The sequence below is a fragment of the Oryctolagus cuniculus genome, chromosome 7 (assembly GCF_051225735.1).
Source record: "Oryctolagus cuniculus isolate XC-2025 breed Fujian yellow rabbit chromosome 7, ASM5122573v1, whole genome shotgun sequence".
NCBI classification, from domain to species: domain Eukaryota; kingdom Metazoa; phylum Chordata; class Mammalia; order Lagomorpha; family Leporidae; genus Oryctolagus; species Oryctolagus cuniculus.
The window spans coordinates 164,126,141-164,140,161 of record NC_142873.1 but is presented as its reverse complement, the minus strand read 5'-3'; the positions used below and the strand labels follow the sequence as shown (position 1 = coordinate 164,140,161).

Below are 14,021 nucleotides of genomic sequence, written 5' to 3'. Positions count from 1 at the left end.
AGGGGGAGCCGGCGGCCCCCGGGGCCTCTGGGACCAGCGGCTTCCCAGAGCAGCCATGGCGGCCGAGGGGACGAGGGCTTGGCTGGTTCTTGCCGACTCTCCACCCTGGGGGTGGGAGGGGCGCCTTCCGCAGTGGCAGAGCCTGGAGACACAGGCGGCCGGGTCCGAGGGGGCTGCCCCCGGGGCGGAAGGAAGGGCTGCTGGTCCCCACAGCTCCCAGTGTCAGGTAGGAAGTCAGTTATGAGCTTACACGCGTGTGACATAAAGGCCTAAAGAGAAGACATCTATGTCCAGCACATGCATCTGCATCTCAAAGTCATGCTGACAGTGTTTCAGGGGCAGCCCGGTATTCGCATCCTGCCCTGCCCCCTTCCACCTGACAACCTGCCAGGTGGAGGTCCCGCCCCTTCTGCCTGACAAACCTTCCACAGTCTCCCAGGTGCAGCCCAGTCTCTGCATCTCAAACACCCTGCTCCGGATCCCCATTCTCCAGGGGGTCCTGCTCACCCTTCCTCTGAACCCAGGATGGCGCCAGCTAGGCTTCCTCCTGTCTGACACCTTCAGGGGAAAACTCAGATAGGAGCTTCTTACTATTTACAGCCATAAAGTCCTTTGTTTCAGGAGGAGATGTGTGAAGACAGAGACCCATCTCCTTAAAAACCCCCGGCCTCAACCGGACTGTGCGCTCAGCCCTCTGCCTCTCTGCTGAGCCGCCCGCCTGGTCTGGCCAGGTGTACTCTCTCCACTCAACCATGTAACCTCGCTTCTCCCCCCCCCCCCCAGTCTCTCAGGCTCTGTCTGGAGAGGTGCCCGTCCATCCTTACGGATGTCCCTTCCCTAATAAACCTTGCTATTTTACCTCCCACTACTCTCTCTCTCACGCCTGAATTCTTTCTTGCGCGAAGACAAGAACACTGCAATTTCTCTGGTAACATTTTTGGCGACCACGAAGGGACTTTGAGAAGACATCGGAGGTCAGTATTCCTTCCCTCAAGCGGGACCGGATCTGTGGAAGTGCCCGTTGAGCGTCCGGCACCCCACAGCTCTCCGAGAACACGGAGTCCCCCCGGCCACGGCTTAGCTACGGCCGAAACTCCAGAGGGATTGTAAGGAACGGGTGGGCGATTAGGAAGGGCAGTTGGCTGAGAGCCTGGAGACCCCCTGAGCTCGCTTTGGCTTCCCGGCGGCCGGACTGCGACCCGAGGACCAGGTCTCTCTCTCTCGGAGGGACGCCTGGTCACGCTGCCTACTGCTACGCGAGCAGGGCTTGGCTTCGGTCGAGGCTAATATTGGCCCTCCAGGTAAACTCGGACAACTAGGTAGTGGGCAGTCTTGAGCGATAGATTTGGAACCCCACTCAGCCCCAGACAGGAGGGCCTTTCCCTGTGCTCTCCTCCAGCTGGGATTCCCAGGGGAAGGTGAGGCAGCCGCTCACATCTCGTCCTGTCGCTTTCCGTCTCCCTCCCCGACTCTTCGCTCTGCTCTGCTCCTCTCCACTCCTGTACCGCTGGCCTGGAGAAAGGGAGAGGGAATTCCACAGGCCTCTCCACCTGGGGAAAAGCTGTTACCTATTAACCCTTTCAACCTGGTAGAAGGCTTCCGTCTTTGCAGCTTACGGTAGCTCAGGTGCGTCCTGAAGTTTGTGCTGTTACTGTTGCTAAGCTTTGAGTGCCTGAGGACTGAATCTGGGAAGGAGCTGAAGTTATCTGTTGTAACTGACTGAGTGTCTGCAGCAGTCCTGATCGATCTGGCTTTGGTTGAATTAGAGGAGGTTCCCAGCACTCCTGGTGAAGGTGCACCTACCCAGCCCCACGGCCAGCCCTGCCAGGCCCCGGTGTGTGCGCAGTCTTCCTGTAAATGGGGGACCACAGCCTTTCTCTGCTCTCTGTTCCAGTCCACGTGGCCTGCCGCACCCAGGCAGGCACAGCCAGATATCTCTGGGGAGAGCGCCCCCCCCACCCCGGGCTGCTTTTTCCTCTCCTGGAGGACTCTCCAATTCAGTACCACTGCTGGCCTTACCTAAGGGAGCCAGAACCTTAAGCCATTAACCCTTTCCAACCTGATGGGTTCTTCTCTTTGCAGTCAATGGAAGCCTAAGCAATGGGCTCATACGCCGATGACGAGTTCTCTTCCGTGCTGCTCTCCCTGACTCATCTGATGAGCGCGTTCACCTGCCTTGAAGGTTTCGCGTTTTTCTATTGCCTTTATGAGTCTTGATTGGGAAACTGCAACGCGAAGTTGTTTACATTATTTGTCTGTTTTTAATGTTTGAGTGATTACCCAACTGATCAGAAACGTGCTAATTGCTGGCTAAACTGACTCTCTGACAGCTTAAATTCTAAGCCGAGTCTCCCAGCTCTGGGCTTCCCGTCGGATCCCTGGAACTCTCAGAGGATGGGACTCTGAATTTGTTAAAGCTACAGCTGCTTGAGTCAATTCAGATCATGTGACCTATGCTGCATTCATGTTTTTGCTTTCCAGCTAGAGTGGTCTTTTGAAAATGAGAGTAAATTCTGTGCATACAAGCCTTTATGTTGTTAACTAAAGTAAGCCAGTACAGATTTGTTCAGAGAACTGAGTTAATGCAAACGCCCTTCGGTTCGCTCAGCGGCTCCCTGCTCAGTGTTACGTCTTTGATCTGCTTTAAACTTGTTTCTCTTAACGATGAAGATCTTTTCAAGGTTGTGGACATGCACTAGTGTCCCTGTCGCTGCTCAGGTGTTATCCTTGTGTTACTTAAAGGCATGCGAAATGTAACTTTGACTTTTAATTCAGATAATGGTGTGGTGTTCATTAATAACTCAGCGTCTTAAGTTATCTGGGCATCGGTGCTAAGTAAAACTTGGGAAAAAGTATTATGCGTACTTTTAACATCTTAAATTTGATGAGAGACTGTTTGAGTTCGTTAGCATGTATTCTCATAGGTTGTCCACACATGACAATTCAAGACTATGTAAAAGTAACTACGGGTGTAAAGTTTCAGAAGGATAAGCCGGCGGCATGGCTCACTAGGCTAATCCTCCGCCTTGCGGCGCCGGCACACCGGGTTCTAGTCCCGGTCGGGGCGCCGGATTCTGTCCCGGTTGCCCCTCTTCCAGGCCAGCTCTCTGCTGTGGCCCAGGAGTGCAGTGGAGGATGGCCCAGGTCCTTGGGCCCTGCACCCCATGGGAGACCAGGAAAAGCACCTGGCTCCTGGCTCCTGCCATCGGATCAGTGCGGTGCGCCGGCCGCAGCGCGCTGGCCGTGGTGGCCATTGGAGGATGAACCAACGGCAAAGGAAGACCTTTCTCTCTGTCTCTCTCTCTCTCTGTCCACTCTGCCTGTCCAAAAAAAAAAAAAAAAAAGTTTCAGAAGGTGTGAGCAAGTCATGAAAAGTTTTAAAATGTTTACGATTTTAAAATTTTGTTTACAGAGTTGAGTGCTAATGCCAAAATTACTCTGAAGTCTGACCTGCTGTTACAACAATGGGGTGTTTAAAAAAATGTGCCCTAATGTTAGTAAATACCTGGAAATGGTCTAAATCATAAATCTTGGAATCTGTTTTTGCAAAACTGTAACGTCTATTTTAACAGTGTCTGCTTCATCGGTTACGCTGCCATTTCTAGAGTCAGGTCCTGCAAGCTCTTTTTGACTCTGTTAAATAGTTCTGACTTATGTGAACTCTTAAGTGCAAGGTTTTTATTTCTGGTTTATTCGACAAGAGACATGGAATTCATGTTCTGTGTACTCTACTGTCTCCGTTATTAGATCTGGTCTGAAAGTGTGAAAATCGCCCTAAATGAATGGCTGTCATTTCAGGATGGTAAGGAATTCTGTTGTGACCAGATACTCTAAGTTCTCTTGGCACCTTTAACAGACTTTCTGAAAATCAAAGTTCTAAATTCTCTGGACTTTTGGTATCTCCGGAGGGTCCCTGGAGATGTCAAAAGAGATATCTCTCGTCTTGCAGAGATAATAACCAATCGGGCTGTTTAGATTAAAAGTGCTGCCGAGATGTGAAATGATGCTAAACTTCAGTTATAAACGTGTTTCCTTCTAGCTGCTCCAGTCTCTGGCTCAGAGGCCAGATCCTTCAAAGGGGGACTGACAAAGTCTCCGTCCAGCTAACGCTGAATAACCAGGCATCGCTAGTTCAAATGTGGATCAAACGGAGGTCTAGCCAAAAGGGAGAAAGTGTTCCAAAAGAGACTTAGAGATGACGGGAGATGGTTATGCGGCAGATGCTAGAGCACTAGGCTCCAGGAGCCCAAGAGAGCTCTAGTGTCCACAGGCTACACGGGGAAAGCCCAGAAGCCCCAAACCTAAACTTACGGGCTACACGGTGAGACTAGTTAAACCCGGAAAGCCAGGCCCATAACCCACTGGCTACATGGTAAATATCTGGAAGCCAAAGGATGGCAGAGACGTCTGCCACAATGTCTCCTCTGAGTCAGGCTACGCAGTAAGCGCTGGTCAAATGCCAGTTAAATCTGAAAGCCCGGGAAGTCTGGCTGGAGACCCGACTCGCTGCCTCACTTCTCCTCCTTTCTCTTCTAGAAGGGAAGTTGCTACCGTTCTGCAGGACTCTCCACGGTGCCGTACGGTGTGATCCCCAGACCTTGTGTAAGGGATGACTGACTTTTCTGTAATAATGCCTGGCCACAGTATAGGGCCCCAAACAGCATAGCCAGAAAAAGAGGTTAAACTACGAAATAATGTGACAGCTAGATCGATTGTCCGGTGTACGCGGTAGGTGGGCAGAACTCCCCTTTTAACCAAACTGAGGGATAGATAGGAAGCTGCACTGATGACCTCAAAGTCTGCAAGCAGGTCAGCACAGTGATCTTACCTAAAGGTCATAGTCACGGGCACGGCCTTAACTAGCAGGAAAATACCAAGTGTCAGAATTTGCCCATGACCATAGTTTTCTAGCTCACCCTGATATTAAAAAAAATCTCTAAAAATCAGGGTTGGATTGAGCACCCGCTTGACTGACATCATCGAGGCTGCCTCCTTGGTCCACTTTATTAGAGACCAGGAGAACGAGGAGCAAGCTAGCAGCAGAGGATGGGCAACAGGCCAATCAATGGCTGCTTTACACGGTGATCTACCGTCAAGGAGACCCAGCAAGGCCAGGGCACCCCAAACTGCACCTGTTACTGATATAAGGAGCCAGGGCGTTGGGCAAGCAGCTGTCGTGACAGCAACTGCCTTCTGTCAGCTCTGCCAAGAGCACGGCCACTGGACACGGAACTGCCCTGGGGGTCGAAGGACTCCTGGTTCAGAACCACAGACCTTGTGGCCCCGAGCTAAAAAGCCTTTGGCTCTGCCCAGCCCTGCCCAGCTTCCAGCTCCAGCCACTGCTATTGAGGGGATGGCCGAGGGTCAGTGAAACGCAAGTTGCCTGTTTCTATCAGCCTCCTGTTCCGCTCTCCTCCTAGTCCAGCCATGTAATGCAAGTCAACAGGGTGCCTCCCTTAAAGGAGATTTGCATCTCTTTCAATTCTCTTCCAGCACCCCGTGGATAGGACTGGGCCTCACACACCCAGCCAGGCCCTAAAAGTCTATCCAATAGCATTAAGCTTAGAAAGCCCTCCCTGCCAGTTCCTAGAAACAGGGCTTTCGGTAACAGCTAACTCAGATAGTCCTGCACCTATTAGGCAGGTCCTCACTGAGGACTTAAAGGGCCCATCTCTCGAGGGGGGTGCACAAGAATCCATAATGTAGATGGTTAAATGTGAATGATTTGTTACTCTGTCTCCTTTCCCAGCCCTCGACTCTAGTCTTGTACCTTGGCTTAACTTCCTAGCAAAACTAGCTACTAGGTATCCAGAGGAAAACAAAGCATTGCTAGTCCATTAGAGTGTTAACTATTTAACCCTTATCCTCACCCCTGGGGAGAGAACCTGCCCCAGAGAGGATATGGGCCATGCAGCGGATTCCTACTTCTGCAAACTTCAGGCAGTCCCAGCTTTCTCTGTCAGGTTCCTAGATGCAGGGAAACAGCACAGTTCCCACACCAGGCTCTCGACAGGCAGCCAAAGCAGAGCCCCCTCCTTTGGGGGAAAGAGCAAACCACAGCCCTTGCTGTGCTGACTAAAGCCCCTGTGCCAGGACTGCCAAACCCAGAGAGACCCTCCCAGCTGTACATCACTGGGATGCAGGGAGTCGCCTTAGGAGGGTCAACTCAGGATCTGGGACCTGTTAAGCAACCTGTGGGCTACTTTTCTAAAACCTTAGACGTGGTTGCACAAGGATGGCCTCTCTGCCTAAAGACACTGGCAGCAGCTGCCTTCTGACGGAGGAGGTATCTGGAATTACACTGGGACAAGACATCGCCCTTCATACACCACATCAGATAAATTCTCTGTTAGAGCAAAAGGGCTCTCACTGGCTCCCAGATAGCAGGATACTAATGTATCAGGTCCTCCTCCTAGAAAACCCTCAGGTAAAAATAAGGCACTGCTCTACTCTAACCCGGGGGAAGGTGGTCCCCTCCACTCCTGTGCTGAGACTATAGACTTGACCTACGCCAGCAGAAGGGACCTAAAGGGCAGCCCCCTGACTAACACAGATGAAGTTTGGTTCATAGGTGGAAGCAGCTTTGTCAGACGGGACCCGCTTCTCAGGGCACACAACAGCTACGGCCTGGCACGTTACCGAAGCGTGCTCTGCCCCCAGGAAGTTCACTCAGTTAGCAGAACCGATCACTTAACCAGAGCTCTAGAACTAGGTAAGGACAAGAGAAAATAACTCCCGGGGGTCTCTACAGCAAAAGGGAACTTACCTCGGGGAAGGCTGGCAAACAGATTTACACGGATGCCACCCTGTCAAGGCTATAGGTACCTGCTTGTACTTACAGACACCTTTACTGGATGGGTAGAAGTCTTCCCAACCAGAACTGAAAGAGCTCAGGAAGTGGCCAAAACTCTCCTGAAGGAAGTTATCCCACGCTTTGGTCTCCCAAAATCTTTACAAAGCAACAATGGGCCTTCCCTCATCTCCCAGGATACACAAGGGATTTGTAAGGCCCTAGGAATAACCTGGCACCTTCACTCTGCATGGAGACCTCAGTCTTCCTGAAGGTAGAAAGAGCCAACCAGGCCCTGTGTAAAACATCACGAGTATAGAAATGTGTGCTTGGTAAGGAAGGTTAAGAAGGAAAGAGTTCTTTTAAATAAGGAAAGAACATGGTTTGTACTTTGTCCTGATGGCTAGTTTACTCTAGACTGGAATGGAAATGATGGAATGTTTCAAGTCAGTTGAAGAGGGTGTGTGGAAGTCACGAAAGGTTATGAAAGAAAAAATATTGGACGTGCTAACGGCTGCTCTGGGGGGTGTCTGTGCCATGTTCCAGGAACAATGTTGTCTCTGGGTCAATCAGACTGGACAGGTACAAACACAAATTCGTACTTTCTTGGACAAAGCCAAACAGCTCCAGGACCAGGCCAAGCAGGGCTGGGATTTCTGGCCTGACATCTGGTCATGGAAATCCTGGCTATTTCCTCTCCTTGGCCCAATAACTTCTGTAATCTTGATGCTTCTCTTTGGACCATGTGTTTTTAATGCCCTTGTTCATTTTGTCTCTAACAGACTAAAAGCTGTCGAACTCCAAATGATCGTCAGACAAGGCTTCCAGCCCATTCCACTGGACGACCTGAGCAGCCCTCTGGACCAGCAGGACAGTCTTTCCAAGGCCACTGTTGCACACCATAAGACAGATAGCAAGAGGAAATACCCAAATCCCCCTCGATGCCCACATGCCAGCTTCAAAGAAGTTACAGAAAACGGAACTCCATCCATAATCCCAAAGAAGAATTTTGGGTATTGCCTCTTGAGGGGGGAATGTCAGGTAGGAAGTCAGTTATGAGCTTATGTGTGTGTGACATAAAGGCCTAAAGAGAAGACATCTGTGTCCAGCACATGCATCTGCATCTCAAAGTCATCCTGACAGTGTTTCAGGGGCAGCCTGGTATTCGCATCCTGCCCTGCCCCCTTCCACCTGATAACCTGCCAGGTGGGGGTCCCGCCCCTTCTGCCTGACAAACCTTCCACAATCTCCCAGGTGCAGCCCAGTCTCTGCATCTCAAACACCCTGCTCCGGATCCCCATTCTCTAAGGGTCCTGCTCACCCTTCCTCTGAACCCAGGATGGCGCCAGCTAGGCTTCCTCCTGTCTGATACCTTCAGGGGAAAACTCAGATAGGAGCTTCTTACTATTTACAGCCATAAAGTCCTTTGTTTCAGGAGGAGATGTGTGAAGACAGAGACCCATCTCCTTAAACCCCCCCCACCCCCACCCCCCCGGCCTCAACCGGACTGTGCGCTCAGCCCTCTGCCTCTCTGCTGAGCCGCCCGCCTGGTCTGCCCAGGTGTACTCTCTCCACTCAACCATGTAACCTCACTCCTTCCTCGCCCCCCCCCCCCAGTCCGAGCGACTGCACCCTTTCCCAGGTCCTGTCTGGAGGGGTGCCCATCCGTCTTTACAGATGTCCCTTCCCTAATAAACCTTGCTATTTTACCTCCCACTACTCTCTGTCTCACGCCTGAATTCTTTGTTGCGCGAAGACAAGAGCCCTGCAATTTCTCCGGTAACACCAGGACCCCTCCCCAGATCTTCCCTGGGTGTTCAGGCCACTGGACCTGCAGGGGCCAGCTCCTGCAGGGTCCCCACTCTGGCCTTGGGACGGTGCCCAGGAGGACATGGGTTGGTGCCTCAGACAGGGCCGTGCAAGATGGGGCCAGCGCCACAAACAGGGTGACCCCCCGGGGCCACGGCCTGGGGACCCCTGGGAAGGGCAGCCAGACAGCCAGGGTCCCTGGGCCTGAGAAAGTGGGGGCCAGGAGCCAGGGGCAGGGAGCTTGGCCTGGGGGAGCCTTGTCCCCCAGGGGCCTCCTCCAGTTTCGGGAGAAGAGGCTGGGAGACCCCCATTCAAGGGCTGAGGTTGGCTGGGGTGGTCCCGGGTTCCGAGTCTCCCAGTCTGCTGACCCAAGCCCTGTTTGGAGGAAGATTGTGTTCTTGGCCCGAATGATTCCTGTGACTGGTCTACAGATTTGTCTTACTTGATAGTGAGAGTTATTGAGAGAGAGAGAGAGAGAGAGAGAGAGAGAGACAAAGAGAGAGACAGAGACAAAGAAACAGAGAGTGGGAGAGAAAGAGGGAGGGAGAGAGAGAGACAAAGAGACAGAGACAGAGATAGAGAGATAGAAAGACAAAGAGACAGAGAGAGAGAGACAAAGAGACAGAGAGAGAGAGAGAGAGGGAGAGGCCGTGTTGCACACCCCGTGGCTGGAATCGTTCTAAAACTGACGCGGTTCATCCAACCCCAGAGTCCAGATCGACAGCCCCCGAGTGCATCCGTGGCTGCACGTGGGGGTCCGGCCGTGGTGTGGGGGGAGGTCCCAGCACAAGTCCCGCTGGGCATGAGCCCCCCGCCCCCGCCTTCCCATTGTCATCACAGCAAATTGCCAAAACCAAAGGCCCAGAGAAATCTTTACAACAAGCAGAAAACAAGACCTGCTGCCTCGTGTGAGAGCTTTTATTATTAGCTTATTGGGGGGGGGGGGCAAGCCAGTGGCTCCCTCCCTAAGTGACCGCCACGGCCAAGGCCGGTCAGGCCGAAAACCAGACCTGGGCACCCTGTGCGGGTCTGGTGGGGTGGCAGGGACCCCGCCCCCGGGCCACCATCTGCTGCCTTCCGAGTGCAGGTTCGGAGGAAGCAGAGGCCGGGGCTCAGGCCCAGGCGCCGACACAGGAGGTGGGCGTCTCAGCCGGCGTCTCGCCCACCAGCCCAGATGCCGGCCCAAGACCCAGCGCGTTCAAACGAACCACAACTAGACGGAAAACCAGCCTGGGCACAGCGGGAGCCGCGTCCCCCGAGGCTGAGGGAAGAGCAACTGTCCTAGGATCCCGCAGACAAAAAAGGCGACAGACGGCGTTTGGAGACCAGAACTCCAGCGGCTGTCGGCAAAGCGCGGCCACAGGAAAGGCTGCCCACGAAAAGACGGGCCGCGCCGGCGGGGGATTCCCACCCAGCCAGGGGCCCCACGGCCACGCCGTCCTTCCGGGAGAGATCAAGGCTACCGAGTCGCCCCACGCTTTGACGAGACCAGGATGCAGGCTGCGGTCTCCATGGCAACGTCCAAGGGAACCCATGGGGCTGGGGTCCTGACCCAGAGGGAGGGAGACGGGGCCGGTGCGGTGGCACAGTCGGCTGAGCCTCCACCTGCAGTGCCGGCATCCCGGACGGGCGCAGGTTTGGGTCCCGGCTGCTCCACTTCCCATCCAGCTCTCTGCTGTGGCCTGGGAAAGCAGTAGAAGATGGCCCAAGTCCTTGGGCCCCTGCACCCGCGTGGGAGACCTGGAGGAAGCTCCTGGCTCCTGGCTTCGGATCAGCGCAGCTCCAGCCGTTGTGGCCACCTGGGGGAGTGAACCAGCAGGTGGAAGACCTCTCTCTCTCTCTCTCTCTCTCTCCTCTCTCTCTCTCTGTAACTCTGCCTTCCAAATAAATAAAAAATAAATTTAAAGAAACACAGAAGAAGAGACCTCAGAAAAAATGCTAGCCGACTCAAAACCCCCAGCAGCCTGGAAGAACCGCGTAGCTTGGACGAGGTGTGTTTATTCCGTGAATTCCAGATTGAGTGACCGCGCTTGAATCAACCGATGCAATGAACCACACCGGTAGGGTCGAAAAGCCCAGGGGGCCTCAGCGGACTCGGGACCTGACGTCTGTCTGGGACGAAAACGCGCTCTTAGCGAGCGAGGAGCGGGAGGGCGCCGCCCTCACCTGGGCGAGCAGAGTCCCGAAAACCCGCGGCTGGCGTCGCCATGTCGGTGACCCGCGTCTGGGAGGCTGGGCCCGGAATTCCACTTCTCTCACGGCACCGCGGGAGACAGGGGTCACCGTCGCGTCCGGGCTCACCGACAGACACGACGGTTTTAAAGCTGTCGTTGACAACGGCATGAAAAGTGTCAAAAGCTGAGCAGTGAATCCTTGCAAGGGACGAGGACCTCGGAGCCGCCAGTCGGGTAAGGGGTGTCCCTGCCCTCGGGACACGGCTTAGGTCAGCCCTGACGGTCAGCGCTGACGGACAGCACTGGCGGACAGCACTGACAGACAGCTTGACGGACAGCACTGATGGACAGCACTGATGGACAGCACTGGCGGACAGCTTGACGGACAGCGCTGATGGACAGCATTGATGGACAGCTTGATGGACAGCCCTGATGGACAGCGCTGACGGACAGCACTGACAGACAGCTTGACGGACAGCGCTGATGGACAGCTTGACGGACAGCACTGATGGACAGCACTGACGGACAACACTGACGGACAGCACTGACGGACAGCGCTGATGGACAGCACTGATGGACAGCACTGACGGACAACACTGATGGACAGCGCTGACGGACAGCACTGATGGACAGCACTGACGGACAGCCCTGACGGACAGCGCTGATGGACAGCACTGACAGACAGCACTGACGGACAGCACTGATGGACAGCTTGACAGACAGCACTGATGGACAGCTTGACGGACAGCCCTGACGGACAGCACTGTTGGACAGCACTGATGGACAGCGCTGACGGACAGTGCTGACGGACAGCAGGTTCCAGCTGGAAACACCCCGGGGTGTGGCTAGGTCAGGTACAGCACTCAGGTAGGTGAGGACAGCTGACGAGCAGGGGAGGATGCCTGCACCACCGCCAGCCCTGGTGGCTGACCCCACGGAGGCCAGGGCCGGCCCCTCCTGAGTGACCATGGAGGCCAGGGCCGGCCCCTCTCAGCTCCCACAGCCTGGTGGCCATGCCCTTGGCCAGGCGTCTGTGTGCGCAGCAGGTCAGTGCACTCCAGGAGAGGCTGGGACGTGGCCGGTGCTGGGGGTGGGTGCAGAGTAGGCAGCATCACCCCAGCTCCCCGAGGGCACCGGGCTGCGGCGCCAGAATCTGCCCCCAGAGTCGCTGGACGTGGCACGGCACTGCCTGGGCTTGCGGCTATGAGCCGAGAGCCACCTCCCTGTCCCTCTCTGGCCGCCGACCAGCTGTGTGGCTCCCTCACATGTCCACTCTCCACTCCCGTAAGGCAGGACAGGGAGGTCCACAGAACCTGGCAGGGGGCCTGCGCCCTGGCTGCCACCCTGCGCTGGTGCTGGTGCTGGCATGTGTCGTGTGGCCTCCGGGTAGAGTCCGGGGTCCATGCAGAACCCAGCGGCCTTTAGCTGGAGTCCAGCCCAGTCCCACCCGCCTCGCCCCGCGGAGGAGGGTGCAGCGTGGACGGAGAGGCCGCAGAGCCGGGGTGGTCTCTGTCCTCTGAATCCTCGGCTTCACACGGCAGCCAGGGCGGGGGTCTCCAGGGCGGGGTGGGGGGAGGGCCCAGGGCACTGGCACCTCCCTCCTCCTGGCAGAGGCCCTGGCCCAGCTGTGCTGCGAGCCCAGCTCCAGGTACCCAGTCTGCACAGCAGGGGGGAACCCCGGGGTCTGTGAGCGGTGCCCACGGGGCCTCGTCTCCTCCCTGACCGTCTCTGTCCCTGGCCCCCACTGCCCCTGCCTGGCGTGGACCAGGGCCAGTTCACCTCATGCAGCCTTGGGGCTCCGTGAGCAGGGGTCGGTGGCAGGCAGCCTTGGCGGAGAGACAGGACCGGTGGATCCGGGGACGACGATCGGACGAGGTCAAAGCAGCTGCTGAGATGTGGCTCTGCCACGCGTCTTGGTCCACCCAGCGCACCTGGTGGCCGTGGTTCTGGACACCTGGCTCTGGCTTCGGCCCTGTCGGCAGGGCCAGCAGACCCGCCCAGGCCCCCGCCTCTTCAGCAAGCCCCCAGGTCCCCAGATAGCGGCTGGAGTGGAGACGGGCTTTGATGGACAGAATGAAATTAGAACGAGCCCGTCAGGAAAGGCCCTAACCCAGCCCGGCTCTGCCGAGAGGGAGAAGGTGGGGTCCCCGAGCCGAGCCGCCAGGGCTCCGGGGAGCCAGCCCCGCCCACGCCGCGACCTCAGCCTGCAGCCGCCCGCACTGCGGAGTGGCTTCCATGTTTCAGGGTGTGTGGGCTGCGCGCGGTGCCCGAGCCGACGGCTGTGCCTGCCAGGCCTGGACCGAGCAGGTGCCACGGCCGCCGGGTGAGCTGGAGAGAGAGGGGGCGGCCATAACACGGTGTGAATGGGATCCCAGACACGGGTGTCACTCTCTGGTCAAACAAATATTTGCTCAGTGCTTGCTGAAGTGAGCACCGAGAGCCGCGGGCCACGGCTGTTAGTGGAATTAATGGTCACTTAGGGCAGCTAATGAGAACATGCGCGGGTGCTATGTCGCTCGGCAAACACCCGCCCCCGCCGCAGGCCACTGGGGGGGCTGGCCGCCCCGCTCCAGACTTTGGGCTGGGCCCTGGGGCTTCTCCACCGTGGGAGTGGGGCCCCCTGCCTGCTGTGGCTGTGCTGTGGCAAGGGTGCCCCAAGGGTCGGCCCCCCTGCAGCCCAGGCCCTGGCACACACCCCTCCCTCTCACTGGCCCTGAGCCAACCCTGCCCCAGGCGGAGCTGCCCAGCAGAGCCCCACCAGAGTCACCAAACCCCACCGCCGGGCAGCCTATGGGGGGCTTGTCACAGGCATCACGGGCAGGGCTGGCCACGGCCTCACATGGCGGCTGCCTCTCAGCCAGGAGAGGCAGTGGTCGGGGTCGGGGAGTTGGGCGGGGGCCGATGGGGTCCTGAGGGCCGCTCTGTCGGGGGGGAGGGGTCAGCATAGGCAGTCGTGCCTGGCCCCACCCCCAGGGGCTCTGGAGCTGGGAACGGCAGCACAGGAACCACGCGTGAAATTCAGGTGCACCGCCTGTGACATCCTCACACCACCGCTGTCACGGCCGCCTGTGACGTCCTTCAGTCAAGGCCAGGAGCTGGGAGGTGTGGCTCTCCCAGCAAAGGGCCAGCCGAGGACAAGCTGAGGGCTCCCCCAGGCCGGGGGCCGAGGCCTCCTGTGAGCTGGCTATGTGGACGCGGGCCCTGCACTTGCTGACAGGAAGGCCCCCTTCCTGTCACCGAGGTGAGGG

The 14,021-nt window shown here is 56.6% G+C and overlaps 1 long non-coding RNA gene across 6 annotated transcripts; it reads left to right on the top strand.

Moving 5' to 3' along the window:
• The first annotated feature begins 239 nt into the window (after positions 1–239).
• On the top strand, positions 240–8,265 carry LOC127486362 (uncharacterized). 6 transcript variants are annotated; one of them, XR_016210286.1, is made up of 6 exons: positions 240–974; positions 2,083–2,182; positions 3,748–3,802; positions 4,537–4,602; positions 6,572–6,712; positions 7,573–8,265. It is a non-coding gene; the product is annotated as an uncharacterized LOC127486362 (long non-coding RNA). The 6 variants fall into 6 exon arrangements; XR_016210282.1 differs by lacking the exon at positions 3,748–3,802; XR_016210285.1 differs by lacking the exon at positions 6,572–6,712.
• Positions 8,266–14,021: the final 5,756 nt, after the last annotated feature.